The sequence below is a fragment of the Elephas maximus genome, chromosome 5, assembly GCF_024166365.1.
Source record: "Elephas maximus indicus isolate mEleMax1 chromosome 5, mEleMax1 primary haplotype, whole genome shotgun sequence".
In the NCBI taxonomy this organism is placed as follows: Eukaryota; Metazoa; Chordata; class Mammalia; order Proboscidea; family Elephantidae; genus Elephas; species Elephas maximus.
The window spans coordinates 24,178,873-24,195,190 of record NC_064823.1 but is presented as its reverse complement, the minus strand read 5'-3'; the positions used below and the strand labels follow the sequence as shown (position 1 = coordinate 24,195,190).

Below are 16,318 nucleotides of genomic sequence, written 5' to 3'. Positions count from 1 at the left end.
GACACGTATGTAACAAATACACACACACATATGTATATAAAAGGGACTCTGGACTGTCATAACAATATCGTAACAATGAGGCCAAGCATGACCACACATCTATCTACTTTATAAAGAGAATATTGAGAAGAAAAAGTAAGAGAAGGAATCACCGATGTGTTTATGCTCAATGCTTTTGCTAATGCACCAGATAAATGTAAAAACCGTGATTGCTTGTTTGCTTCCAAATAGCCAGACAATTTTCACTGGTTTACCACCAATTAACTACACAAGAGTGGAGTCCTAAGTATTCAGAGAAAGACTGCAGGTGACTCTTTACTTCTTTTCTGGTCCCCTTGACATATAATTTTCTGCATTCAAAACATACGTAGGTAAACACACATGATAATTTTTACTTAACCAAATACATTTAAAAATAGATAAAATACTTAAATTCTGAAAATACAACCTTAGTTTTCCTATTCATTAAAACATTTTACAGTTGCTCAAGCATGAGAATTGGAAGTGTGTGCTTATTTAAAGAGTATTACTGAACTTTTTTTTATTCTCCAGAAGAAAAAGCAGACCCAAAGCGTCTTGTTATCCTGGAACATTTTAGACATGTCGACATGACCTTATTTCTAGACTTCAATGAAACAGCTTGTACAAACTAGTGAATATCTGTCCCTATTAAACAAGCGAGGTAGCCGATGTGTTAGAGAAGCCAGAGCTGAGTCAGCTCTTTTCTTTCTGTTGCTTCCAGTTTCTAGCATGCTGACAACTAGCATAAATTTATTTAATGCCTCCATGTTGGTTCCCATGATTGAATTGATGGGATCATATTTTTGAATTCCATATATGGGTGCCATTTCTGTGTGCTTGATTATTTTCTGGGCATCAGACTGAAGGAACATGCTGAGAAGAACTAATACGCTATAAATTGCCACTGAATGCAGTGTGGCACCAGCCACAGTGGTAGATGGAAGAAACATAGATCCCGGTGAGGACATGAAGACAAGACCTAGACCCGCTCCGAGGGTGCTCCCATGTTCAGAAGCTTCTCACAGAGAGTGCATATGGCCACAATGTCAGATGTGTGATATGCACCTCTAATAAGAGGCTGCCCTAATATCATCAGAGGAGCTACCACTGCGCCCATCATACCAGAATGTAGTGATTAAGCAAGATGCTTTGGGCCTGGGCTATTATGACATGATATCGATTGTACCAGCGTTCCAGCTCCAGTCATGACTGCAAAGGTTGCACCAGTTGTCACCCAAGAGCCTCTCATCATGAAGTTCATGAAAACAGGATTTCTGCTTACTGCCAAGGCAGACAAGGCTATTAAACCAATACCTCCAGCTAGGTACATATGGGTAGAATGAATTCTATCTTTCACAGACTGGGGCCAGATTACAACCTTTCCAACAGCTCCAGTCTCATTAGACATTCCCACGCCACAGAAGCACAATGTGTTAAGACCAACAGCAGCCTCTCCAGCGACAAACCATCTTCCCATCTGATCAGTTTTAAATGTTTTTCTCATTGACGGTTCCAGTGAAGCCTCTTTGAGGTTTTGACCGGCTTTCCCACAGCAGGTCTTATCTTAGATCTCAATTCTTGTCTTGGTGGCATATTTCCTGCTGGGCCTTAAAAGTCATTGATTCTTTGTGATGTAATTCTTCAGAACAGAGGAGGAGTTGGTGAAAACTGGGTGGAAAGACCCGGAAAGGTGTGTCTGGAGACACACAAACCTTGCGACCAGCATGGTGGTGCACCAGGCTTATCAAGCAGATCTGAAAGATTCACTCCCTAGTCACCTGCATCACACAGTTCCTTTGCCAGGGTCCCCATAACACATATACCTACCACCCTAGTCCTCTGCCTGCTCCTTACTCTTCACAGGAAAACTTCTAGAAGGAGTTGTTTGCATTCGTTGTTCCCTAATTCTTTCTGTGGGGTACAGCCAGTGAGTACTTTTTAGTCTTGTATTACCTGGCTTGTTTTGTAGTACTTGACACTAAGAACGTTCAAGAAGGTCTACTTGTGATGCTGTCTTCACTTGGTTTCTCATATTGCCTGGTTTTCTACCTCTGATCACTCTCTTGGGATTTCATTAAATTTTGCAGACTATTCGGGCCTGGGCCCTGGTGATACGACATTGATTGACTAGCATCTCAGTGCCAATCGTGACTGCAAAAGTGACATCTTAACAATATTGAGTCTCCCCATCTGTAAACATGCATTTGAGTCTTTTTATTTGAATCTTTTTTAATGACTTTCAATAAAGTTTTATAATTTATCCATAAAAGCCCTAGGCACCTTTGGTTAATATCATAAATGCTTTTTTTTTTGATTGCATATTCTAACAACTTATTGTGGGTGTACAGAAAATCAGTTGATTTTATATTTTTATATTAAGCAACCTTACTGAATTACTCCCAATAATCTATCTGTATTTTTTGCTTGATTTTAAAAAAGTTTTTATCTTGGGATAAATTTTGAATTTACAGAAGAGTTGCAAGGATTGCACAGAAGTTTATCTTTGCCCTTCGCACAACTTTCTCTAAAGTTAACTTCTTACATAACCATGGTACCTTTGTCAAAACTAATAAATTCATACTGGTACAATGCTGCTAACTAAACTACAGACTTTATTTGGATTTTTCCATTTTTTCCATGGATGTCCTTTTCCTGTTCCAGAATCCAATCCAAAATATCACATTGCATTTAGTCTCTTGATTTTTGATGTAGAAAATTATACCATCTGCAAATAATAACAGTTTTGTCCCTTAGTATCCAATTCTTTGTGTATGTGTGTGTATGTGTGTGTGTACTAGCTGAGTATATACCTGTCTTATTGCACTGACTTGGACCGACTACTCTTTTGAAGTCCCTGCTTATTCCTTCTACTCCTCCTGTAAATGTTGGTGCTCCCCAGGATTCTGTCCTCTGCCCTTTAATTTACCCCTGCTACACATTTTCTATACCTAAGATTATGAAGATGGCACAGGATTGCACAACATTTCATTCTATTGTACACGGGAGTCAGAGCTGTGAGTCAGAGCCAACTCAACGCCAACTAACAACAATCCCAACATACTCTTCTGAAGCATCTCAACCACTTCACATCCCCTGCCTGAGTTAGGTGCAGCCTGTGCTCCACTGTTGGTTATGTTTCCAGATCTTTATCTCGAGTATAGATTTCTTTTTTGAGATCCAGATTCCTATAGCTGACTATCTTTTGGATATCTTTATCTGGGTTTTCCACAGGCACCCCAATTTTAACATTTCTCTGTGGAATATATCTCATTGTCTTCTCTCCTCAACTTGTCCCACCAGTTTTTCCCAGCTCAGCAATCACTCAGTTATTTAAGACAGACAGAAACTTGCACTCCCTTCCTTCTTTCCTTCCTTCCTCCCTCCCCCCTCCATCCCTCCCTCTTTACCACCCTCCTTTTCTTCTACCTATATCTACTCCTGTTATTGTTTCCTTCATGTCTAGACTTCTCTTCATTCACATTATTTCATTAAAAACTCTCATTCTTTCATCACTTAAGTCCTCTTTGCACGCTGCCAAACTCCTTCACATAGTATTCAGAGCCTCCCGGCCTTTTCTGCCTCATCTGTTCCTGTTTTGCCCTCTTCCAGGGTCCATGTATACACGCCCACATTCTCTGTACTAGCCTTACTGAACACCTGAAGTTCCTTGAATGTGCTTTTTCTCTCTTTCTTCTTTGGACATAATATATTATGCATTCATTTTGTTGCTACTCTCTTTTCCTTCCACTAACTTCTACTAATTCCTTAGGTTTCCATCCAGTTGGCACTGCTTCCAGGAAACCTCTAATCTCCCAGTCTGGGTTAGGTGTACTGTCTGAGTGCTTTCAAGATAGTTGTGTCTATTTCTCTCATGGCACTTACAGTATTGAGAATGTTTAGTTATTTATATACCACCTCCCTTGCTTTTAGCAATACTGTGTGTTCTTCGAGGTCAAAGACTGATGTTTTCTATTTCTTTGTACTTCCTATTGCTTAACACAGTACCTGGCACATAGTTGTTCCTAGTAAATGTTTATCGAATGAATGAATAAACGTATTCACTATTCTTGGAAACAGTGACTACTTGACTGTTTTCAAAAACCATGTTTTTTCATAAGGGACAAACCTCTGTAAGTGTCAGCTTCCTTATTTAAAAATGAAGGGACTGGAATAGAGGATCTCTGAAATCCTTTACAGCTCTAATCAATTGGTATTTTATGATCCTAAGATTTATATTCTTGAGCATACTCAAAAGAAAATGATGCAGACTCTGGAGGGAATTCTGTAAAAGGATTTCCAAATGTTTTGAGTAATGGTGGTAATAATTTGGCTTTATGGCCCCACTGTTTAATGTGTTGAGTGCAAATGATCTGAGCACTTGAACATTTGAGTGGTTTATTTTTGGTGATCAGTTTCTGTTCCTTTGCTTACATATCTAAATAATTTTAGACAGACTGTGTTAATTCCCCTTTGCTTAAGATTTTTAAGTCAAAGTTGGACAGTTACTTGTGGATGTTGTAGGTGTGACTTAAGATATAGCAGTACAAGGATTGGACTAAATGACCACAGAGATCTTGCCCAACGAGATTCTTCAGTTGTGGCTTGTAGTTATGTTTTTGTGCTAAAACAGAAAAAACAAAACAAAAAACCCTCAGTTTAATCTTGAATAACACGGCATTTATTTTTTCCAAGTTTATCTTTCATGGACTTTAATATCAACACTAGAAAGCCAGCAGAAATCTCTGTTTTATCAAAATCATTGACTTCTATGCTTCCAAAGACTGTAAATCTAGTGGGTGTTCTCCAGCTTGCTGAAGTGATCTGGCTTTGGTGTCCATCGACTTGACGGCAACTAACAACAAGGTCCAATTTAGAAAGGTCTTTGAGTGTAGTCTTTTTAAGTTTTTAAAACTTTTAACATGTACAATATAATATGTTGTTGTTAGTTGCTGTTGAGTCGATTCTGACTCATGGCGACCCTATTTGTGCACAGTAGAACGGCTCCACAGAGTTTTCACGGCTGTGACCTTTCAGAAGCAGATCACCAGGCCTGTCTCCTGAGGTGCCTCAGGGTGGGTTTGAGCTGCCAAATTTATTTTATGCAGTTTTCTGTACTGGAAATGGTTAAATGCTAGACTGCATAAAATACATATGTACCTTAATGAATTATTACTAGGTGAACATCTTTGTAACTATCACTCAGGTCAAAAAATAGAACTTTGCTGGCCACTGAGAAAGCACTCCATGTCTCCCAACTCAATCACAGCCCCATGCCTCTCAATAAAAGTGTACTAGTTTGTATTTCAGTTACTTTGCTTTTCTTAATAGGTTTATCATACCAGTCAGCATCCAGCAACACTAGTTTAAATTTTGCCTTTTAAAAAATATGAGTTTTAAGCCTCTTTTAATCTTAGGTTCTTCTTAGGTCCTGTTGTAAATTTTTTTTTGTTAAGGACATTGGATTGTGTGACCTGTAGTGTTTCTCAGCCTGGATTTTGCTGATTAGATGTCTAGGATTTGAGCAGTTAGTACAGGTGTGGCTGTTTCCTGCCTCAGTCCTGGAATACCATTCTCACTGGAATGATAGCCCCTTGTCTCTCCCGACTCTTTACCGTGTTCATGTCATTATCTCCTGTTGTGGATTGAATTGTGTCCTTAAAAACTGTCTGTCAACTTGGCTGGGCCATGATTCCCAGTATTGTGTAGTTGTCCACCATTTTGTGATCTGATGTAATTATCCTATCTGTTGTAAATCCTAACGTCTATGATGTTAATGAGGTAGGATTAGAGGCAGTTATGTTAATGAGGCAGGGCTCAATCTACAGGATTAGGTTGTATCTTGAGTTAATCTCTTTTGAAGTTTAAAAAAAAGGAGCAAGCAGAGAGAAGAGGGACCTCATGCCACCAAGAAAGAAGTGGAATATGTCCTTTGGACCCAGGATCCCTGCACTGAGAAACTCCTAGATCAGGGTTAAGATTGATGTCAAGGACCTTCCGCCAGAATCGACAGAGAGGGAAAGGCTTCCCTGGGAGCTGGCGACTGAAATTGGGACTTCTAGCCTGCTAGACTGTGAGAGAATAAATTTCTGTTTGTTACAGCAGTCCTCTTTTGGTATTTCTGTTATAGCAGCACTAGATAACTAAGAGATCTCCTATTTACCCTTCAGAATTTAGCTCAAACCTTATCCCTCCTTTAAATATTCCCTGACCTTGCATCTAATAATAAAAACCGAAAACAAAACCTGTGCCATCATTGACCCTGACTCATGGCTACCCGATTTGTTACAGGGTGTAGAACTGCTCCATATGGTTTTTGTGACTATAATCTAAATGGAAAAAGAACCCTGGTGGTGCAATTGTTAAGTGCTTGGCTGCTAACTGAAAGGTTGTCAGTTCAGATCCACCCAGTGGCTCCATAGGAGAAAGGCCTGGTGATCTGCTCCTATAAAGATTATGGCCCAGAAAACCCTATGGGGCAGTTCTCCTCTCTCATGTTGGGTCGTTTTGAGTGGAAAATTGACTCAGTGGCACCTAGCAACAACATTCTTAACAGAAGCAGATTGTCAGGCATTTCTTCTGTGGTACCACTAGGTGAGTTCCAGCCATCAACCTTTAGGTTAGCAGTTGAGTGCAAACTGTTTATGCCACCTACAGACCTCCATCTAATAACAGACATGGCATTTTCTGTATTCTCATAAAAGAAAAAACAAAAACAAAAAACTCCAGTATGGCACTAATCACATTGCTGAAATGATTTCTTTCTCAATCTTTCTCCTTTACCAGAGCTTTTCATTCAACAAACATTCACTAGATACTTCTGTGTGCCTGGAACCATGATAATGGTGGGGATGCAGAGATAGATAAGATAAAGTTCCTGCCATCAAGAAGCTCGCAGTCATATGAGAGGGACAGACAAGAAAACAAACAACTATTGTATGGTATAAAATATCTCTGAGTGGAGGAAGCAAGATAATATGGGAATATAGAGGATAGGGTTCCTATCCTAAACTGAGGTGGGAAGGGAGGAGGGAATGACCCCAAAAGACTTTATGGACTAGATTATAATTTCAATGTCTAGCTTATTATTGGCCACGTAATAGGTGCTTAGTTAAGTGTTTGCTGTATAACAGAAATGGACTGTTCTATTTTATTTTATAGTCATTTATTAAGCACTTTTTAGGTGGCAAGCTTCATATTGTCCTGGAGAAAATATCTCACTTTTTTGCTTTTTTGATAGCTATGGCAGAAACTTTTCAAGCGTATAATTGAAAAGCTGAATTGAATATTAAAGTAGGGTTTTAAAGTAATATAAAACTAGGCCGTTATCATTTATCTAAGAATAAAAGTGTATGTTAGTTATTTTACTCTTTTCAGAAACTAGGCTAAGGGTAACAGCTCCCCTTGTTAGGTGCAGAAGGGAATGGATCATTTTGATGGTTCAGAAGCGCTAATGATTTAGTCATCCTCCATTTTTTAGGACAAATTTTTGGTAGCTTACAAAAATTGTTTATTATATATTTTTTTCATTTTTTGAAAAGCATGGAAAATTTACTGTGTACTATTTGGTGGGAAATTTAATATAATTCCATTCATTCATTGAAATACTTAAGTCTATACCTTTAAGAAGACCCTCCTGCACACACCAAGCAAATGAAATGTGTCTTTGGATTATACCTTTTGCTGTGTCGTAGAAGATCCAACTGCTTTGCTTATTAAGAATCTTCCAAATCTCAGTTCTCATGATTTTATTGTAGTTTTCTCCCCATGAAGCCAGTCCAACGTGGAACAGTGACAACTAACAGGCTACATGGAATGTAGCTAGCTTTAAGGTCACTGGTACTGCTGCGTAGGACCTTGAAGAACTTGCTGAGATCTTACATTGTATGGAATCAGCGAAGTACCTCAAGGGCTCTGTCTGGAACCTGAACAGTTTCCGTGCCACGCTATTCTGTCAGCATCTTGCTATCCAAACTTAACTCTAATTACCAGATGAACTTCTTTGATCACATTTTTTCTTTTATAACTAAAACAACTTTTTATTAGGGAAAATTTCAGTTGTTTACAAAAATAGATCACTATAATGAAACCACTTACCACTCAGCTTCAACAGCTATCATGAGTGGCCAATCTTGTTTCACCTACACTCTCACCAACTGGATTGTTTTGAAAAAATCCTAGGTATCATTTCATAATATAATTTCATAAATGATTACACAAGCCATTACTTAAATTATATATATTATTATATACCCAGTGCCATCGAGTTGATTCCAACTCATAGCGACCCCATAGGACAGGGTAGAACTGCCCCATAGAGTTTCCAGGGGGCGCCTGGTAGATTCGAACTGCTGACCCTTTGGTTAGCAGCCATAGCACTTAACCACTACGCCACCAGGGTTTCCCGTATTATGTAGTAGGTACATAAATGATTAGTTTGTGTCTCTAAAAGATAAAGATATTTTAAAAATATAATCACAGTTCCATTCTCATGCCTAAAAAATTAAAAAATCCTTTAAACAATAAAATATTCAGATAATAATTAAAATTTCCCCTATGGTCTTATAATTTTTTTTAATATTGGTTTGCTTTAATCAGGATCTAAACAGCATCTACTTTAGGTCCAATTTAGAAAGTCCCTCTCACTCTTTGAACTCATAAATGTGATTATTTCCATAGTCATGTTTAATATGGCGCACACTTGGTATTTCATCCTAGATTATTTTTAAATTTGAACAATGCTAACTAACATTGTTACCTTCTCATTATAAAAGTAACATATGCTGTCATCCCAGAAAAATTTCAAAATATAAAAAATCATGTGGAAGTAAAACACTATCTTTATCTCTTTATCCTAAAATAACTATTAACTCTTTGGGATTATTTTCTAGTAATCAGTTTTTCTTTGTGTTTCTTTATCTGCATAGACAAACACACACATACACACACTTTCTCTATATAGACACATGTATATAATGTGTATATATGTGCACTCAAAGTATATAATTTTTACATACTGAGTATTCCCGGTAATATTATTCATTACTTTGGATTGAATTTTCCTTTTTTTCCTAGTTCTTAAAGTTTAAGTTTACATTTTTATAAAGTTTCACTTTTTTAATATAAACACATAAAGCTATAACTTTCTCCTTAAGAATGTTGACTTTTCAGTATCAATTCAAAGTATTTTCTGATTTTCCTTGTGATTTCTTCATTTCTGTGTGTTACTTAGAAATCTGTTGCCTAATTTCCAAATATTTGGGGATTTTCTAGATAACTTGTTACTAATTTAATACTCTGTATGATTTCAGTTCTTTTAAATGTGTTGAAGCTTGTATAAACTAGTATATGATTTATTCTTGGGAATGTACCCTGTTCCCTTGTAAAGAATGCATATTCCACAGTTGTTGAGTGTAATTATCTTTAAATGTCAGGTTAGGGGTATCCATACCCAAAGAATGAAGTCAGACTCTCACATAGTATAGAAAAATTAACTCAAAACATAAATGTAAGAGCTAAAACTAAAAATCTTAGAAGAAAACATAGGGGTAAATATTTGTGACCTGGGATTAGGCAGTGGTTACTTAGATGTGATGCCAAAAGCATAAGCAACTAAAGGTGGGAAAAATCAATGAATTAGAATTCATCAGAATTAAAACTTTTGTGCCTCAAAGGATGCCACCAAAAAAGTGAAAAGACAACCCATAGAATGGAGAAAATATTTGTAATTCATGTATTTGTTGAGGTACTTGTCTCTAAAACATATTAAGACCTCTACAACTAAAAAAAGATTAAAAAAAACTAAAAAAAGATATAACCTAATTAAAAAAAGGAATTAGACATTTCTCCAGAGAAGATATACAGTCTGCCAATAAGCACATGAAAAGATGCTCAGTATAATGTCATCAGAGAAATGCAAATCAAAACCACAGTGAGATATCACTTCATGCCCACTAAAAAACCAGTTGCCACCAAGTCTATTCCGACTCATGGCAACCCCATGTTTGTCAGAATAGAACTGTGCTCCATAAGGTTTTCAATGCTGATTTTTTGGAAGTAGGTCTCCAGGCCTTTTGTCCCAGGTGCCTGGTTGGGTGGTTGAGTGGGTCCAAACCTCCAATCCTTTGGTAGGTAGCCGAGCATGCTGTTTACACCACCCAGAGATTCCTCATACTCACTAGATGGCTATAATTAAAAAGATAGATAATAATAAGTGATATCGGTGATGTGGAGAAATTGGAACACTTACTTATACATTGCTGGTGGGAACGTAAAATGGTGCAGTCTCTGTGGAAAACAGTCTAGTCATTCCTAAAAGATTAAACATGGAGTTACCACATGATCTAGCAATTCAACTTCTAGGTTTATACCCAGTAGAAATAACATATGTCTTTGCAAAATCTTGTATATGAATGTTCATAGCAGCATTATTCATAATAGCCAAAAAAGGTAAACAATCCAAATGTTTATCAAATGATGAATGAGTAAATAAAGTGTGCTCTAGCTATACAGTGAAATATTATTCGGCAAGAAAAAGAAGGAAGTACTGATACATGCTACGACATTGATGAACCATGAAAACATTATGTTAAGTGAAAGCAGCTAGACAGGAAAGGCCACGTATTGTATGATTCCTTTATATGAAATTCCTAGAATAGGTGAATCTATAAAGACAGAAAATAGATTAGTGGTTGCTTAGGGCTGGGAGTTAGAGAGGTGTCTTAGTTTCCTAGGGCTGCCATAACAAAATACCACAAAGTAGGTGCCTTTAACAAACAAACTTATTTTCTCACAGTTCTGGAGCTAGAAGCCCAAATGCAGGATATTGGCTGTGTGGATTCCTTCTGAGGGCTTTGAGAGAGGAACTGTTCCTTGCCTCGCTCCAAGTTCTGGTGGCTGCTGACAATTCTTGGCATTCCTTTGCTGCTTATAGATGTATCTGCCTCCCTTGTCACATGGCGTATGTCTCTCCCCCATGTGTATAACTCCCTTTGTAAGACGCCACTCAGAAGGGATTAGGACCCACCCTACTCTGGAATGTCATCATTAACTAAAAAACGTCTGCAAAGAAAAACTCTATTTCCCTAAAGAAGGTCACATTCACAGGTACATCTTTTGGGATTAATCCATAACAGGTGGTGGCTGCCAAATGGAATGGTGTGATGAAATGTTCAAAAATTAGTTGTGGTGTTGGTTGCATAACTCTGGAAATACACTGAAAACCACTGAATTGTACGTGCGTGTTAAAAGGGTGAATTTTATGGTATGTGAATTACATCACAATAAAAACCCAAAACCAAATCTGTTGCTGTCCAGTTGATTCCAACTCAGAGAGACCCTATAGGACAGAGTAGAACAGACCCATAGGGTTTCCAAGGTGTGGCTGGTGGATTCAAACTGCCAAGCTTTTGGTTAGCCGCCAAGTTCTTAACCACTTAACCACTTTACCACCACATCACAATAAAGCTCTTACCAAACAGATAAACAAATGAACAAACCAAGAGCAAAAACAGTTCAGGACAAAGACCCTTGATATTATTTGACATCACGGTGACTGGAAAAAGAACTTTGAAGCTGAAGTTAATTGGTTTGAACAATTCAAGTCTACTGACAGATCAGTACAGAGGGCTTTACCATGCTGGCAGAGTTAATTTTTTTTGAACAGTTTTCAGAAGGCTATAATGTTAACAGGAGAATGAAGTCTGGGGTGAATAAAATTTACTTGACTTTAAAAAAAAAAAAGGTCAATTAGATCAAGCTGGATGATAATATTCATATCGTCTATATTCTTACCAATTTGTTAATTTCTTCCCTTTTTTTTTTCCTTCAATTTTTGCTTCAGTTACTTCAGAGTTCTATTATTGGGTGTTAGATATTTAGGCTTGTTGTGCTTACTGAGTCTGACCCTGTCATCATCACGAGATGACCCTGTTCATCTCTGGTCATACTCTTTGCCTTGATATCTATATTGTCAGTTATTAATATAGCCACACCAGTATTCTTATGCTTAGAGTATGCATTTTATATCTTTTTCCCCACCATTTTAACTTGCCTGTATCTTTATATTTAAAGTGTTTTTCTTAAAAACATCATATAGTTGGGTTTTGATTTTTTTTTTTAATCTTGTTGAAAACTTCTTCCTTTAAGTGGAGTGTTTAGTTCATTTACATTCAGTGTAATTATTAATATGGTTGGATTTAAATCTACCCTTTCAGTATTTGTTTTCTAATTATCCCATCTGTTTCTCCTTTCCTGCCTTCTTTTGTGTTAAGGGAGTAGTTTTTATTATTTTATTTCTTCGCTTTGTTTTTTCAGCTGTACTTCTTTTTCTTGGTTACTCTAGAGGTTTCAGTGTGTATCCTTAACTTAGCACAGTTTTCCTTCACATAGTATTATACTGCTTCGCAAACAGTGCGAGAACCTCAGTGTTCTTATTGTCATACATTTTACTTTTACGTATGTTACAAACTCCACGATGCATTTTGTTTTTCCTTTAAATAATAATTTAAAATAAAACAACACACACACACATACACACTTGATTACACACACATATAATAAAGATGATTAATAAATGGTCTTTTATATTTATCCGCATACGTACCCTTTTTACGTCTCTTTGTTCTTTTCCAGGCTTCCATCTGGTATCAATTCTTTTCTGCCTAAAGAACTTCCCTTAACATTACTTGGAAGACTGGCCTGCTGGGGACAAGATAAATGTCCTTTTATGGAGCTCATTTCTTAAAGGATATTTTTTCTAGGGATAGAATTTTAGGCTGACAAGGTTTTTTCTTTTGGTAATTAAATTAGAAGTCATTCCATTGTCTTCTGGTTTCCATTGTTTTTGATTAGTTTTTGTTGTTAGGTGCCTTGGAGTCAGTTTTGACTCATAGCTACCCTATATATAACAGAATGAAACTTTCAGTCCTGTGCCATCCTCACAATGATATGTATTTTTGAGCCCATTTTTGCGGCCATTGTGTCAGTCCACCTTGTTGAGGTTCTTCCTCTTTTTCACTGACTCTCTACCAAGTATGATGTCCTTCTCCAAGGATTGGTTCCTCCTGATAACATGTCCAAAGTAAGTGAGATGAAGCCTTGCCATCCTTGCTTCTAAGGAGCATTCTGGCAGTACTTCTTCCAAGTCAGATTTGTTTGTTCTTTTGGCAGTCCATGGTATATTCAGTATTCTTTGCTAACAGCATAAGTCAAATGCATCAGTTCTTCCTCAGTCTTCCTTTTTCATTGTCCAGTTTTCGCATGCGTATGAAAAAAAAAAGGGTTTTTTTTTTTTTTTTTGAAGCTATTGAAAATATCATGGCTTGGGTCAAGTGTACCTTAGTTATCAAAGTAATATATTTGCTTTTTAATACTTTAAATAAGTCTTTTGCAGCCAATTTGCCTAATGCAATATTTTTTTTTATTACCTGACCACCGCTTCCATGGGTGTTGATTATTGATCCAAGTAAAATGAAATCCTTGACAACTTCAATATTTTCTCCATTAAGCTGAGGCTGTGGGGGCCATGGTCTTGGGGAACATCTAGCTCAACTGGCATAACATAGTTTATAAAGAAAATGTTCTACATTCTACTTTGGTGAGTAGTGCCTGGGGTCTTAAAAGCCTATAAGCAACCTTCTAAGATACTCCACTGGTCTCATCCCTTTGGGAGTAAGGGAGAATGAAGAAAACTAAAGACACAAGGGAAAGATCAGTCTAAAGGACTAATGGACCACAACTACCACAGCCTCCACCAGACTGAGTCCAGCACAACAAGATGGTGCCCGGCTACCACCACTGTCTTCTCTGACAGGGATCACAATAGAGGGTCCTGGACAGAGCTGGAGAAAAATGTAGAACAAAATTCTAACTCATAAAGAAAAAAACCAGACTTACTGATCTGACAGAGACTGAAGAAACCCCGAGAGTATGGCCCTGGACACTCTTTTAGCTCAGTAACAAAGTCACCCCTGAGGTTCACCCGTCAGCCAAAGATTAGACAAACCCATAAAACAAAACAAGACTAAAGGGACATAACCAGCCCAGGGGCAAAGATTGGAAGGCAGGAGGGGACAGGAAAGCTGGTCACAGGGAACCCAAGATTAAGAAGGGAGAGTGTTGACATGTCATGGGGTTGGTAACCAATGTCATAAAAACAATGTGTGTACTAATTGTTTAATGAGAAACTAGTTGTTCTGTAAACCTTCATCTAAAGTACAATTTAAAAAAAAAAAGAAAAAAAATTTTTTTTTCCACTTATGATGTTGTTTATTGATCCAGTTGTGAGAATTAGAGCCAGCTGAAATTCTTACTGATGTTCTTCTGAGTATAAAGCATTTTCTTTTCCTTTTTATGCTTTTAAGTTTTTTTTTTCAATATTTGATTTTCAGCATTTGACTATGATGTACCTAGGTATTGTTTCCTTTGTATTTATCTTGATTGGGGTTCATTGAGCTTCTTGAATCTGTGATTGTCTTTCATCTGTTTTGAAAATTCTTGGTCATCTCTTCACATAATTATTCTGCTCCATCCTTTCCTTCTCTTTCCTCTCCTTCGGGGAATCTAGTATCTTAGTGCTCTGTTCAGTTTTTCTTTCTTTTGTTCTTTTTCTTTTCTTTCCTTTTTTTGTGCTTCAGTTTGGGTAATTTCTATTGCCATGTCCTTAAATTCATTGATCGTATCTTCTTGTTTAACCTGCTGTTAAGCCTATCAAATTAATTCTTAGTTTCTATTACTGTGTAATTTAGTCCTAGAATTTCCATCTGGTTCTTTGTTACATTTCTGAGTTGAAATTCCCTATCATGCATGTTTCCCACCTTTTCTACTATATATTTTAATGTATGGATTATATGTCAAATATGTTATTCTTTGCTAAATTTAACATCAGAATTATCTGTGGGTCTGTTTCTATTGGTGCTTTGTTGTTGTTGTTAGTTGCCATCGAGTCAGTTCCACCTCATGGTGACCCTATGCACAACAGAATGAAACACTGCCCAGTCCTGTGCCTTCCTTACAATCGTTGTTATGCTTGAGCTCATTGTTGCAAGGTGTCAATCCACCTCGTTGAGGGTCTTCCTCTTTTCCACTGACCCTGTACTTTGCCAAGCATGATGTCCTTCTCCAGGGACTGATGCCTCCTGACAACGTAAGACGCAGTCTCGCCATCCCTGCTTCTAAGGAACCATTCTGGTTGTACTTCTTCAAAGACAGATTTGTTCGTTCTTTTGACAGTCCATGGTATATTCAATATTCTTCACCAGCACCACAGTTCAAAGGCATCATTTCTTCTTCGGTCTTCCTGTTCATTGTCTAGCTTTCACATGAGTAAGACGTGATTGAAAATACCATGGCTTGGTCAGGCACAGCTTAGTCTTCAAGGTGACACTTTAAAGAGGTCCTTTGCAGCAGATTTACCCAATGCAATGCGTCGTTTGACTTCTTGGCTGCTGCTTTCATGGGTGTTGATTGTGGATCCAAGTAAAATGAAATCCTTGACAACTTCAATCTTTTCTCCATTTATCATGATGTTGCTCCTTGGTCCAGTTGTGAGGATTTTTGTTTTCTTTATGTTGAAGTGCAACCCATACTGAAGGCTGTGGTCTTTGATCTTCGTCAGTAAGTGCTTCAAGTCGTCTGCAGTTTCACCAAGCAAGGTTGTGTCATCTGCATAACGCAGGTTGTTAATGAGTCTTTCTCCAATCCTGATGCCCCATTCTTCTTCATATAGTCCACCTTCTTGGATTATTTGCTCAACATACGGATTGAATAAGTATGGTGAAAGAATACAACCCTGACGCACACCTTTCATGACTTTAAACCAATCGGTATCCCCTCGTTCTGTCCCAACAACTGCCTCTTGATCTATATACAGGTTCCTCATGAGCACAATTAAGTGTTCCGGAATTCTCATTCTTTGCAATGTTATCCATAATTTGTTATGACCCACACAGTTGAATGCCTTTGCATAGTCAATAAGACACAGGTAAACATTCTTCTGGTATTCTCTGCTTTTAGCCAGTATCCATCTGACATCAGCAATGATATCCCTGGTTCCACATCCTCTTCTGAAACCAGCCTGAATTTCTGGCAGTTCCCTGTTGATACACTGCTGCAGCCTTCTTTGAATGATCTTCAGCAAAATTTTGCTTGCTTGTGATATTGAGGATATTGTTCTATCATTTCCACATTCGGTTGGATCACCTTTCTCGGAAATAGGCATAAATATGGATCTCTTCCAGTTAGTTGGCCAGGAGGCTGTCTTCCGTATTTCTTGGCATAGATGAGTGAGCACTTCCAGCGC

At 37.6% G+C, this 16,318-nt stretch overlaps 1 protein-coding gene and 1 pseudogene across 1 annotated transcript in view; one reads left to right on the top strand and one right to left on the bottom strand.

The window, feature by feature from the left end:
- Positions 1-16,318, top strand: part of FGF2 (fibroblast growth factor 2) — a 93,521-nt gene that overhangs the window by 52,147 nt on the left and 25,056 nt on the right.
- LOC126077424 (growth hormone-inducible transmembrane protein-like) lies at positions 621-1,786 on the bottom strand (annotated as a pseudogene).